At 28.4% G+C, this 14,842-nt stretch overlaps 1 protein-coding gene across 28 annotated transcripts in view; it reads right to left on the reverse strand.

The window, feature by feature from the left end:
- The window catches only part of pHCl-1 (pH-sensitive chloride channel 1), a 206,309-nt gene extending 194,760 nt beyond the window's left edge, over window positions 1–11,549 (reverse strand). For all 28 annotated transcript variants that reach the window (XM_088205184.1, XM_088205176.1, XM_088205161.1 and 25 more), the window contains exon 1: window positions 11,451–11,549. The gene's annotated coding sequence lies outside the window, so the exon portion shown is untranslated. The remainder of the gene's footprint in view (window positions 1–11,450) is intronic.
- Between the last annotated feature and the right edge of the window lie 3,293 nt (window positions 11,550–14,842).

Here is a 14,842-nt window from a genome sequence, read left to right on the forward strand (position 1 = left end):
TATTCAAAATTATTTATTGTTAAACTATATATATATTTAAATGTGCGACAAAAAGTTTGTGAACTCATATTAAGGTAGTTTGACTACGCGAATGACTTTAAAGACGAAACAGTTAAATAATATACATCACAACGATTCACATTTTCATTAAAAGGAATAATAAATACCTTTTTTTAATCGGTTTACTTTAAAATAAAAGTCGATGAATTTTTCAATTTTGTTTGAAAAATATGTAATAAAATAAATATTGATACTGAAGTTATTACCCGTATTTATTTTTTTTAAATTATTATTTTTTAAATTAATTTAAAAAAAATATTTTTGAATTTTTGAGTTTGTTTATAAACATTTTTTTTTTAAATAATGGATAATTTATTTTATTTTGATATTTAAAAAAAACAATTAATTCATTTTATTACAATTCTAAGGTAAATTATGCCGCATAGCGCAATTTTTTTAATATTATTTAGTCATACATTAATGTTTTATACTAAGCTACTTAATAAATTAATAATTAAAATTATTGGGTATTAACCAGGGCTGTGGAGTCGGAGTCGGAGTCGGAGTTGGAGTCGTGGAGTCGTGGTGTTTTGGCCGGAGTTGGAGTCGGAGTCGGAGTCGTGAAAAATGAGCGACCCCGAACATTTTTTATATAAAATGCATTTTTTTAAATTATGAAATTTATGAAATTTTAATTGCGTAATGATGAATGTGTATAGCGTATGAACATAAAACGCGTAGAAAAACGTCAAAAATACCTGATAAAATTAAACATTTTTGAGTCGGAGTCGGAGTTGGAGTCGGAGTCGGAGTGGAGTCGTGTTATTGGTAAATATCGGAATCGGAGTCGGAGTCGGAGTCGTGTTTTTTTTAAACGACTCCACAGCCCTGGTATTAACAATCGATTATAATTTTTTTTATTTATTGTATAATATTGTTCATTGTTAAAATAAGAATAAATAGTTATAATTATCATTAGGATATAACTTGTTGCTACTTGTATATATATATTATATACATATACTCTAGTTAATCTAATAATGTACCGTTTTGAAACAAAATACAACGTTATTGCAGTCAATTTAACACTCACAAGTCACGAGTCATTATGGTAAAGCTATAAAACTTTTATTAGGCAGCTAGTCATACATTTCCAGAACAATTAGGCTTTACATATTTGTATCTGGTTAGTAAGTATGAATATATAAATATATCTAACTAAATTATCAATTAAATAAATTATTTTAATAAAATACCTTAACAAAAACTAACACTATTTTATTAAAATAAAATCTTGTAGTCAGCTGTTTTTTTTATTGTGTTAATTAATTTCTAAATTATGATTTTTGTGATATAAAATGTAGTAATAAATTTATGTTTTCCTCATTAATTCGGAAATCTAGGTAACTAATTTTATAAAGCAGCACAAAACTTTATTCACATTATTATTATTCACAAATTAAAAAAGTATGATAATCAATTGACTGTGAAGTGAATTTTTTTATTAAAAAAATATTTCGTAATTTTTTAATTTTTACTAACCAGTTTAAAAAATAAAGGTAAAAAAGTAAAAATTAATGTTAGTTACTTTTAAATATAATTAACTTTCATAGTTCCTACCTGTATATATTATATGTATATTACATACACGAAATCTAGTGGGTCTATTAATGTATTACTCTCAATTAAAATATTTCTTTTGCGCCTACCGATTATATTATCACAGTAAATTGGATACTCACAAATCATGAGTCATTATAGTGAGGTTATTAAACACATTATTATGCGCAGGTAGTGATACATTCTTAAAACAACCAGGTTTTACATATTATTAAATGATTAGTAAACATAAATATTTTCAAGAGTATAGATAAATATGTATATATTTATTTTTGAAAATGATAAAGAGCCACACGCGCGTACCTCAACTTTTCTGACCTTTACAATGGGAAAACAGTTATGAAACAGTCACTCAATGTATGTATAGCTTATTATGGTCATGATTTTAAATATTCATAAATTCACGTTGAACCATAGAATAGGTAAAAAAATAACTGGTACGATAATACAGTACTATCTGAGGTCCAAGATCGAAACGCGGTATTGATCGAGGTTATGTAATCGAAACGAATGAAAAAGACCAATTTACAAACGAAAAACGGACCGGGAACGGCAAAGGTGTTTCTTTTGGGGGTCAGTGCGGACCCCATACTCCCGTCGGAGGTATATACTATGCGATAGTACTGTACCTATATAGATACCCTCCCGACACTAGTCGGAAAATGTCGTTTGGTTGCGACGCGCCACTCCCAGATTGGCGATTCGAGGTGTATGTACCTGGGACGGTGGAGAAAAATTAAATTTCAAATTAAACTGCGAACTCGGATGGAAATTGTCGTTTTTCGCGGTACGACATGGTATATGTATGCGACCTATCTTGTTGGAATACGGGTGTGAGTAAATTTTTTAAATTTAACATACGTGGTCGGATCAAAAACTGTTAGACTTTTTTATGCTAACCAGATGCAGCCTGGAGTTGGAATTAACACAAAATGTGACCTTAGACTTGCAGACCTTTACCTAACTACGCGACATTTGGCTCTTTTCCAGTTTTAAGCAAACGGCTTTGAAAACTGCTCCCAGAAGTGAAAGCATCGCTGGGGATAATTTTTTAAGGCTGTTTCAAGAATTGTACATTACGCTAAACAACAATACACATATTGTTGCTGCAAATATAAGATAAATCAATTCACATGTTATGTTACTAACTGATTTTATTTAAATCATTAAAAAGAGTAACAAATTTTAAAATTGATTGAAACTATTTTTAGTAAAAATACCTTAAACTAATATTTTTATGGTTGTTTATAAAATCAATGTGAAAATAATTAATAAAAAATAAACTAATGTTATTGTTATAAAAACTTTGTGGCAAAAAATTATGAAATCATAGAATCAAGATCTATCAATTAGTAAAAAAAATAGTAATAATTATGTCTAATTATTATACTAGAAATAAAATACAATATATTGCGCAAACTGTACAAAAAAATATTAACATTTTTATTAATTAATCACAAAAGTTTTATTTATTAATCTTCTTTTTTAAAAGACTTTTTCGCATTTTTTCGATTATATTTAAGATTTGATTTACTCATTTTACATTAATTTTATATAAGAATATTGACTGAATATTTCAGTTGACTGAAAATTATTAAATTTAACTAAAATTACGTTGCGCAATAATGGGAAGAAAAAAGAGACATAAATAGATAAATCGTGAGAATCCCATAAACCAGTTTCTCATAATATTCTATGGATTTACGTAAATTTTCTTCCACTTTAGAATGAGGCGGCGTTTTTGATGAATTTTATATATAAAAAAGTAATAAATCACCAAATTAAGTATAATAACATAAAGTAAGCCATACACTGCATAAAATATTGGCGAAACAAAAGTTTATTACAGTTATTTGAATATTAATATGAGCAGTCTTTGTTTACGAAATGAAACGTAGACTATATTAATAACATCGTGTGTAAGGTACATAAAAATAAAATTGCTTCAATTTCCATATAATATTCATGTGTGAATGATAAAAAAGCAGGGTTGTCAAATGTAAATCAATGAATATAAAATCAGACACCAGTACGTTTTGTGAAAAAGATTTGGGTCTTGTCTTTTTGTCAAATATGGAAATAAATCAATTTGTGACGATGTTGAATTATGATTTTCAGATATATTAAAAGAAGGTTTATTTTTATTAAAGAGAATTAGAGTGCAATTTGTTATAGGGTTAAAGTAGGGTCAAGTGAAGCTCTCGTACTGAACCGAGTTCAGATCATTAAAACTTGAAAAATAAAAATAAATACGATAGTTTTGCGATATGACGTCATTCGTATAACAGCAATACTACTTTAATAAATTTAATTTAAATATTCGTAGTTTTTATTTTATGAATTCATGTTACGATAACGTTGCTATAAAACTTTCATACATGTTCGGATAATGTTTGTACAATGAGAACTATTGTAAATAATACTAACTTTTTATTATCGCTGGTAAACCAGTGCGGTTTGTAGTTAGAATGTCAAAATCCATTGTTTAAAATAAGCTTTCATGTTAAAGTTTCGTGGTTTCAATACTAGTTTCGCCCAGGGCCAACTTAATTCGTTTACATACATTAGATATGTATTTAATGCACATTTAAAATATAATATCCAGTTATTATAAATGTAAAGTATTTTTGAGATAATTTGTTTAAAAAAATATTCTGATACTACATGAAAAAATGGACATTATGATGTGTAGCAATTTTGCGACAATATTTTTAACTGGTAAAATTTTACTTATATACTGTAAAATAATAAACTTGGGTCAAATCTTTTATGAAACTTGTTGATAAAGCGAGTTCTGAATTTTGTATAATACTAATAACAGTTTCATATACTGCATTATTTTAATCAAAATCACAAGTATATAAAATATATAGATAAATATGTCCAAACGTTAAATTTTTAAAAATATATCAACAATTATTATATGTATAATTATTTTTGCTGTTAACTCGTGTGATTAAATCTACCATAAACTTAACTAATACAGAACAAAGGCCAACTTGCAATATAAAACCACGAGCGAAAACCAAACACGGTCCTATTTAACAAAGATCCACACACCTCCTCTAGGATTTCCGGGATAATGAATAACTTCTAAAGTCAATTCAGGCAAGTGTTTACCGAAAGATAGACCCTTCGAAAAGCCTCCAGGGACCGATACAACACAGAATCCTCAACAAATCGCCATCGCCATTCCCTCTTTTTATATAAAATATAAATAGTCTTCCACCTCCAGTTCAAAGGTAAGTTTAATAAAAAACTTTGTGAAAAAATTCTATTGTACCGTGTCTTTAATAAAAAAATACTTATTATATATTATGATTTTAGAAACTTAAATATTGAATATTAGTTTAATTTACATAAACTGAAAGTTTACTATTAAAAAAATATATTATTCTATCAAGCATTAAGTACACATTAAAGAATTTATTTTAACCTACTGTATAATTTTATAGTAACACTGAAAACCTAGAGGTTAGTCCAAATTCTTTATAGTTCAACTTTAATATAATTTTATTAAAGCTTATAAACCACAAATTTTGTAGTGAATTGAAAAAATCTTTACAATTTGCTTTTAGCAAAGCATTGTTCTTTGATCTTTTGTATTTAAGAAATTGTTAGGACTGTTCTAAATCACTACCATTAGTACTTCTACTATAACTTTAGTTCAGCCGAACTAGCACTAAGTGGAGCTACCCCGAATCGACCGATGCGACCCTTATAAGTAGCAAAATACTTGTTAGAAGGAACATAAAAATAATATTTATGTGTCTTTAACAAAAACGTTAATGAATATCTACACAGATATCCATTAACGGTATTTATAACGGTGCCAAGTAACTTTTAATAATACCGTAAAACCTTTTGTTAGCATTAAAATAATTAGTGTTAAATATTTTTGCCAGCAAACCACGTTGCCAAATATACAGGGTTTTAATATACCTGAACACTGTTACACGCACATTTATTGACAAAACTCAAAAGTCTGTTTCACCCTAAATCATTTTTATTGGGCAAAAGGTAAGGAACTAAAAGAGACTGCGGACTTTTTCTCATTCTTTGATTGTATACATATAAACCAGAACACTACCGTTCTTAATAACTTCCACCAGAACTTTTGTTCCACTTCGCTTTCAACTTGGAATAACGAGAGTTCAGTCGAATTTGTACTAAGCTGAGCTACGCCGAATCGACCGAGGCGACCCTCATAAGTTTGAGCAGTTACCATGAATCTACAATATTTTAAATCGACATTTATTTTGCTTTATTTAAACTGAAATCATTTTTCTGTTATTCAATGCTTGAGGATATATTTTTTTAAACAAAAAAAGTTAGAAATATTCGCCCTGTTTTATCATAAAGATTTGTTTGCAGTATATTTTAAGTTTATTTTTAGTTAAATACAATAATAGAAATATATGTTTTAACATCATTTAATTTTTTTAATTTGTAAATTAAAGATCGCGTTCAATCTAATCAAGTTGACAATATGTCTTTTTTAAAAAAAAATACAATTTAAAATATGTTTGTCTTAAGGTAAGTAAATATTTAAAGAAGAAGCAAATAGCCAAATATATATTTCAAGCTTTCATGAAGCTCACCCTCGTAAAATTATTTATAACTTTTCACAATAGGTCCATTGTCCCCAAAACTTCAATTTCCCCCGATCGAATTCACCTCTATGAATTTATTATTGTCCGTAACGCTTTTATTTTGGTAACGATTAAAATATTGCGGCACGTATGTATACAAGCCGACTAGGGCCAATTAAATATTTATATATGGCAACACCATTCATCGCCGCAAAGTCTCGTACTAGCGTACAAAATATAATATAAAGTATAATGTGTGTTTTTTTTCTTCTTCAACGAATCGATATTCATAAACGCGCAGTCAAATGGGTCACGTCACTGTTTTCTTTCTACCAAAAAAATTAATAGAAATAATAATAAACTTTTGTGTATATGGCAACACTACGGTCGATATCGTGTTGTGCTGCTTTTGTTGTATTAAACGTAACGTACTAGAAACAAAGACAGTGCGGCACGACCGAAATACTCGAGAGCGAAATTATTAATAAATCAACGGTCGATAGAGTATCGGATCAATTTTTAACGTTGGCAACTCTGACGATTGGCGAAATGACAAAACTTGTGCGCGCGACGCAGTTTTTGTGCGTTTATAATTTTTTAGGTTACTTTTTGATGTAATACGTTTCAAAATAAATAACATTGTACTATGAGATTCTGCAATAATCATAAAATAATTCGATTGATATGTTACATTATGCGCTGATATTTTTTTAGTCTCTCCTAATTTAAAACATTATGTATGAGATCTGTATGTTCTAAGAATATATTACTATCTAAGTACTCGTGTCTTGTAAATGGTAAATTTATTAAGATTAAGTCATGCTTTAATATATACTACATAATTCAGTTTTAGGTGTGAATAAGCCGACAACTCGAGATGTATTAAATTATTTTCGGTTTAAGCTCATATGTCTTTGCTGTAAATAATTAAATATCAGCTTTTTTCAATTTACTAATAATTTTTTGAATAATTCATTCTGTATGGAATAATTTAATAACTGTGTTTCATATAAAATAAATATAAATTACAAAAGCACTGAATGTGTTTTGCACAAAACGTTTACCTTGTCAACTTATTCACATCGATATCTTAACGTCAAGCTTTTTAATAATAAATACAAACATAACATAAAACTACTGTTATTTTTTTTCAAGTTTTCATAATAGATAATTTTTAATATGTACTTTTGACTTTATATAATTGCGAATTTTTATTACGATTGTTTTATAGTTTTTTCAACTGTCACCCTAAACTTACATGTCAAGCTTTTTAATTACTATAAACATAAATTAAAACAATTGTAGTGTTATTTAAAAAAAAATATGCTAAGCATCTTGAGAGTTAATTATGTTATTTTTTATAAATTTTAATAATAGATAATTTTGAAATGTGTACTTTTTTTTACTTTATCGATTTTCTAAAATAGGGCACGTAATAATATTGTGACATAAAAATCATTATATTTGACTTTACTTTTAAAATTATTATTATAATTTTTTTATTATTTATTATTCACATTAATTCACATTTATCACTAGAGCACTTTAATTTAGTTAAACATTTTAACGATTTTTTTTATAGTTTTTTAAATGTTTTTTTAATATAAACATTAATTTAAAACCGTTGTTATTTATAAAAGCGTTTTATTTGTAGTTTTCTCTATTCATTTGCAACTTTATTTATTATTTTCAAATTCTAAACATACACTAAAAATTTTATTGATTTAAAAAAAATTTAAATATATATTTTAGAGTTTAGAATTTTTAAATATATATTTATTTACAACATCCATCTTTTAAATAAGTATAAGCATGTGCAAAAGTGACAGTGTAATAGTTTGTAGTAAATTTTAAATAAAAAAATATTTAAAATAAGTATAATAAATCCGTTTTTTATTTACAACAATAAAATAGTTATTCTTTTCTATATTTTTAACTAGTTTAGGGCCTTTAATTGTTTTGCAAGCATTAACATATTATTACCCTAGGGTGAGTTTAAGAAACGATTTCAAAAATAAGCTTATAGCTATAGTAAAAAATGGAATACAAAAATAATAAGCAAACATTACATATATAATATAGTTCTTTGTACAACTATATTTATAGTTAAGTGATGTCAGCTGTTAGTTTCAATACACATATTTTACAAATATGTTTTGTTTGTTAGATTATTTATATGTTATTTTTATTGGTTTTAGCTTATCAATAAGAAAGCAATGAATTTCATTTTTAAATCACTACAATTTGAAATACACAAAATCTCATGGTAATGTTTAATTCGTTTATATATTGCAATTAAAATTTTCATAACAACGTTTAAATAGTTTTTTTGGACAGATTTAATTTTACTTTTTAATCGAACTTGTGATTCTATAAGTTGTTTTTAAAAGAGGGTTATGTTTTTATTAGTTAAAACATATGTATAAATATAAATTTTACTTATATCAACTTATTCAGATAATGACATTAAATTTAATCCTAGATCTAAGATCTTAATCTTAATCTCTATTTTTTTTAAATATAATCATATCATTTCGAAATAAAAGCTATTTTTTTCGGATGTGTAAAATCTGTGATTTTTAAAATATTATATAATGTTCCTAATTCTAAACAAATGTTGCTTTAATTATATGGATTTAGTCAAGTTTGATATATATTATATATATGTATTGTACATATACAATATATTCAATCGTTATTTATAAAGATATTAAATAAAATATTTATTAGACATTTTAAACTCATTGCAAATTTAAAGTATAGAATATTTAACTTTAAGTCTTTAGAAGCGTATCCTAGGAGACACACACACATAAATAATAAACGAGCATAATTACTGAAAATGGCGCAATCGATACCAAACATAGTTCGAGCGCGAGCGAGCGCACCGCATTCTTTGTTTGTTTCCACCACTTTGTTCCATCCAACTACCCCCACAACACAACATTAACAATTTTACCATTATGTAAAAATATTCCACATGAAAACCTAAATCTGAAGACATTTAAAAATATTGTTAGCATTTAAAAAAAACAGGGTCAAATAAAAACCCTAAATTTTTGCAAAAGAGTGTATGGAAAACGTATGTGGATATTTATGTAATGCTAAAGTTATTTTAAAACATAGTTAAGATCAAGGACATAAGTAAATAAAAATACAATTCAAAATCTAGCATTTAAAACTACGTTCATATTAAACGATGTAACACTGAACGTTGCACTGTTATGTATGGTTGTTATTTATATTTTGCGCTAAATGTGCACTCCTTTTTTGTGACCAAAGCAATTGCATATATTTTTTTTTCTTAAAAGTTAAAGTATATAGTATGTATATATAAAAAAAGTATACATGATATTACTTTTACAGCTTTTAGTTTAAGAACCAATATGTAATTGCCAAATACTGAGACAAATACCCAGATAACCAACATTTTTGTTTGTAAAATAATAGCATGTAGCCAAATTAATAAGTGAATCGCTAGTGAAAAACATATATATTAATAATGACTTGCCGTCATTGCAGTCCTAAGCTTGATATTTAATAAAAACAGCGCGTTAACGACATTTTTTTTTATTTAAACAAATAATTAATAGGACACATTTTACCATATGCTTGCTAGGTGTGGAGTAATACCAGTAGCACTACAATATTAAGTAAAATCAATCACAAAAATATATTAAAAATGTCAACATTAGAAGATACTATTAAAATATTTTACGTAAATACACTTTACCACATTTTGGATACTACAAAGTTTATCATATAAAAAAAACAATTAATTTTACTCTTTTCAACATATGCTCGCTAGGTGTGTAGTATCACAAGTAAACATATTTCTTACAAAGCTATAAAAATAATTTAAAACACGCATTTCTTATTTATATTTAAAATCTTTATAATAAGAACGTGAGCAAATTATGTTTACACTTGAAAATACTATAAAAATATATGACGTAACAATAATACCCCACAAATTTATTATTTGAGATTAGTTAATCAGATTTAAAAAAAATAATATAGACAAATTTGACCACTAGCTCTTCCAAATTAACAGTATAGTAATTTTTAAATTTGCTTTAAATGTAGGCCTTTGACCATTATTTAATAAAAATTGCGTGTTAGTTACAAATATACAATATAAACAATTATTCGGACACACTTTAACAAATGCTTGCTAGGTGTGGAGTCACGTAAGAAGCACTATTTTTTCTTAACTGCGAGTTATTACAAATACATTTTAGAAAACTTTTTAGTATACTATTTTTTCACTATAAAATACTATTATATGCACCATATTAAATCACTAATTGTACAGAAGCAGAAAAACACATTCCAATTGTTCTAGATCATTAGCCAAATATTTTTTTTTTTAATATTTTAATTCATTTGTTTTAATTCAAGTCAAGTCATTGGCAATAATTCAAGATTTATCCTAATAAATAAAATAAACATTTAAAAAAATGTATATTTATATGTTTAAATAAACTAAAATTCAATATTTCGTAACGGATACTCCTGCCATATTCACGAATATTCAGTAACCATGTATATATATATACATACGTATATTTATTTTTCACTTGATGAAGAAAAAAATGTGTAAAACACAACGAACAATATTATTGTAATGGATCCATGTTTTGTTCTAATTTTCTATATATGACATTGGAACAGGATACTTCCTGAATATATAACAGTAAAAGCTTATTATTTGAATTAAATAGTGAATATATTAAATAGGTATATAATCGATCACTTTGTAATTCATAAATGTAGAAATTATAACTCAATACACCAATCACTAAAATACAGTCCAAAATGTCTTGATTAGTTAATACCGAAATACCGGTATCGAAGGCTCTACTGTACTGTGACAAAGAGAAGTATTTAAAACCCAAACTCAAAAGTATATGCGGATAGTTGCTAACCTGCCTTTGTTTCAAAAACATTTTCCTCAAACTACTCGCTTTTCACTATCACTTTTGAGTTATAACATAATAGAAAAAAACTTTTCATATCTATAAAAAAAAGTCCATGAGATAATCAACTTTCACGTTATTGTAATATAAGTTAAGAATGTGCGTGAAAAAACGTATCAATGTGCGCCTTCTTTATGATACATATTTGCTATAGTTCGTCTTTGTTTCGACCACTACCCCCACTCCCACGATCACTATAATATTTTTTTTAATCAAAACAATTTAATTCGTCGTCGAGTTTGAAGATGGTTTGCGTTACCTGTTCGATGCGGTCGGTGCGTTGTCGTAAAAAGTTTTTTGCGCTCGGACGCAGTGAACGGCCGTCGCGACGCTCGCTGTTGGCGCTCGGCGCACGTATGACAGCGAAAAGGGAGTGGGGGCTGGAAACTTTCGTGCGCCACTGCGGCGAGCGCTACAGTGTATGTACGCGCCGGTGGTGGGGGTGTACAAGGCTTACGCAACAGGCCATCGCGCATGCGCAAGGATGCGACGCCGGCGCCGGTGGATGGCGGGCGAGGGATGCGCCCATGCTTTTTATTTTATTTTTCAAATATGGAAAATTCACAGAAATGGTGCACAGTAGGAATTAGAATTATTGTAAAGTTATGTATAAAAAGGTTAAAAAAACAAAGAGAGCAGCACTATACGCACAATTTTTTTTTGAGGTTATGTGAACTGCTATTAGTGTCTCTGAAAAGTTTTGCGATTGTTATAAATATGTTTAAGGTAAAATGTAGCGAATATCAGACACACGCTAATATTATAATTTTACAATTATAAGCTTTAAAATAAACTACATTTCAGCGCAATTATTGACTTTAAAATATATATTTATTTTTGTCCTGACTTGTATTCAAATGCAAATAACAAAAAACGCGTAATTTAAAGAGTCACTTGGGCAATTAAATACCTTGGCTATAATAATGGGGCACCCCTTAAAATGGTGTGTAGCTTTTTACAAGTGCATAGTATGACCGAAAATAACAAAAAATGCGTAATTTTGAGAGTTAACCGTTCCGCGTTCACTTGGGCAATTAAATACAGCCTCGGCCATAATAATGGGGCATCCCTTAAAATATTATGTAGCTCTTTACAAGTGCATAGTGTAACCGAAATATTTTAGCAGGTAGTTTTAACTGTAATTTTGAAAACTTAACAATGGAATTTGACGTTTTTTATTGCTCACTTGATTTTTAAAATGGCGACCGTTATATTTTTTATTTAATAATGTATTTTGAATATTATATAAACATTTAAAAAATGTCAAAAAAGCGCGATTTATGTAGATAAAGGACTGAATTAATCGTAATTTAGTAAACACATTAATTGTTCACGACACACTGTCCAAAATGCTTTGAAACGGTTCAACGAATATGGTACTTATAAATCAAAGCCAAAACACTGGAAGAAAATGAAAGACAACTGCCCAGAAGGATCGAATCTTGGTTCTCTCTTAAAAATTGTCATAAATGTCTTTAAAGCTAGCTGCTGAAGTCTCTGTAAACGGATAGCCATCCATTTCTTCGCGGACGGTTAGAAGAAGGCTCAACTATGTGGGACTTTAAGGTTATAAATCCCGACACAAACCGTGGCTTTCAGAAATAAAAATGCTCGAAGGTTAGAATGGGCCCGAAAACACCTAGATTGGACATTGATTAAATTAATATTGGTTAATATAAAAAATATTAAGTTTTTAATGCATATTTTCTAACGTATTTTAAAGTTTTTTGCACCCCTGGTGTAGTACACGTGCATCGAAGAGTCGGAGAATAGTGTCTAGCTGATTGCATAATACTTAAAGTATAATATTGTGGCGGAAGCGCTTAGTGTTGCATGGCAGCAGTAGGGGTAGGAAACCTATATATACTTGTGAGGGTAATATGAATTGTGACATTTATATTTCAATGTCAGAATCCTACTGAAAAATATTTTTAAGCACTGACTACGCTACCGACCGATTCCAGTAAGAAAACGCTACATGCCATACTTTGCTTGCGGGGGTTGGTTTGAGTCAAATGGTTGGTTTGAGTCAGAATGGCCTACTCAGTCACCAAACCTAAATCCTATAAAGAATTTACAAAAGGAAAGGTGGCCCAACACAATCGCATATCTAAAATAGAGCTGCGAAAAAAAATGCAGATGGAATGGAAAAAATTGTCTCCGTCCACCAAAAATAATTGCAGCTGTAATGAAAGCTAAGGATGGGCCTACTAAATAATAAAAATACGTATATAATTAACACTTTAAGCAACCTTGATGGGTTTTTTATTAATATTTTTACAATTATTTAAGATATAACACATTTATTGGGGTGCCTGTATTTTGTCAATTCTAAGATAAAACCGTTTCTCGACATAGCAGATGGATATTTTTTTGCAAAAGTCACATAATAATGTCTATTTTAATAATAAAAAATGTGATTATGGCGAACAATTGGATGATTTTATAGTTCACTGTTAATTATGTGGATTTTAAAAGATTATTACTATGGCACGAGTATTTTAACAATAGCCAATAGAAATTTATCAAACTTTAGTATAGAAGCTTAGAAACCCGACTAGAAAAGACACAAATAAGCATTGCTTCAACTGACCTTTGTTCCCCATCTTCTTTTTGTTCAAGCTTTCTCAGTTCAAGTCAGCGATACTCAACATGCGGCCCGGCAAGCTTTTATGTGTGGTTCAACACTGGTAATCGTTATCATATTCATCTGTAATTGTTTACAAAACTTTGAGTTGCACTAAAACAATCGCTCACTTAGACGAGTAGGAATAACTCCTCACCACTAGTGGTTCTGATCTCCAGGCCTGCCGAAAGGATGGGGAGAGGAGACAAATTCCCGGGGCTCGTTTTTCTTGAGGAGCCCGACTCTGGAAAATATCATAGCAAGAATATGTATAAAAAAAAGTGAAAACCGACCTCGAATAATGAATATGGACTAAACTACAGTTGTTTGAGATGTATGTACTGATGTATTCCAGATATAAGCTCTTTCGGCCATTTTTATACATACAAGAAATAAGAGGAGCGGAACATTGCCTTCAAAAGCACACACTTTCTATGTAGTATGTACTTTTACAATAGACATTATTATTCAAAAAGAACAGATTGTAGATTTTTGACACGGCTCTGTTTGTGTAAAATTTTTTTTGCAAAATATTGTTGATTTTATAGCTTTTTGAACGTTTAAAAAACATTAGACATAAAAGGAAATATTTAACGAATGTTAATTAGTAGGGGTAAATTTAAGTATTCGATCTGAAAATTCAGATTGAATACATAAGGAAGAAGCAAAGAAATAGCAAAAAATCGACAACAGCACCAGCTGAATTATATAAATTTAATTTGACAACTCGATTTAATATAACAAAATAAATAAAAAATGCATTCAGTTTCATGTGGTTATTCCTAAAGGATAATATAGAAAAAACAGTCTCGAATTTACCCCGAAAATATGTTTTAAAACATGTCATTTCAGTAAAATCATATCGAAATACATCTCTACTAGTAGATATACATATGTATTTACCAGTGAAAATATAAATGATCTGGCAGGTGATGGTAAAATAATAGAATTTCAACCATTTTATATGTACTAATATATATATATTTACATACTATTTATTGCCATTATTTATTGCCATCCTATTT

The sequence above is a fragment of the Plectrocnemia conspersa genome, unplaced genomic scaffold (assembly GCF_051122295.1).
Source record: "Plectrocnemia conspersa isolate PC_06_02 unplaced genomic scaffold, ASM5112229v1 ptg000002l, whole genome shotgun sequence".
NCBI classification, from domain to species: Eukaryota; Metazoa; Arthropoda; class Insecta; order Trichoptera; family Polycentropodidae; genus Plectrocnemia; species Plectrocnemia conspersa.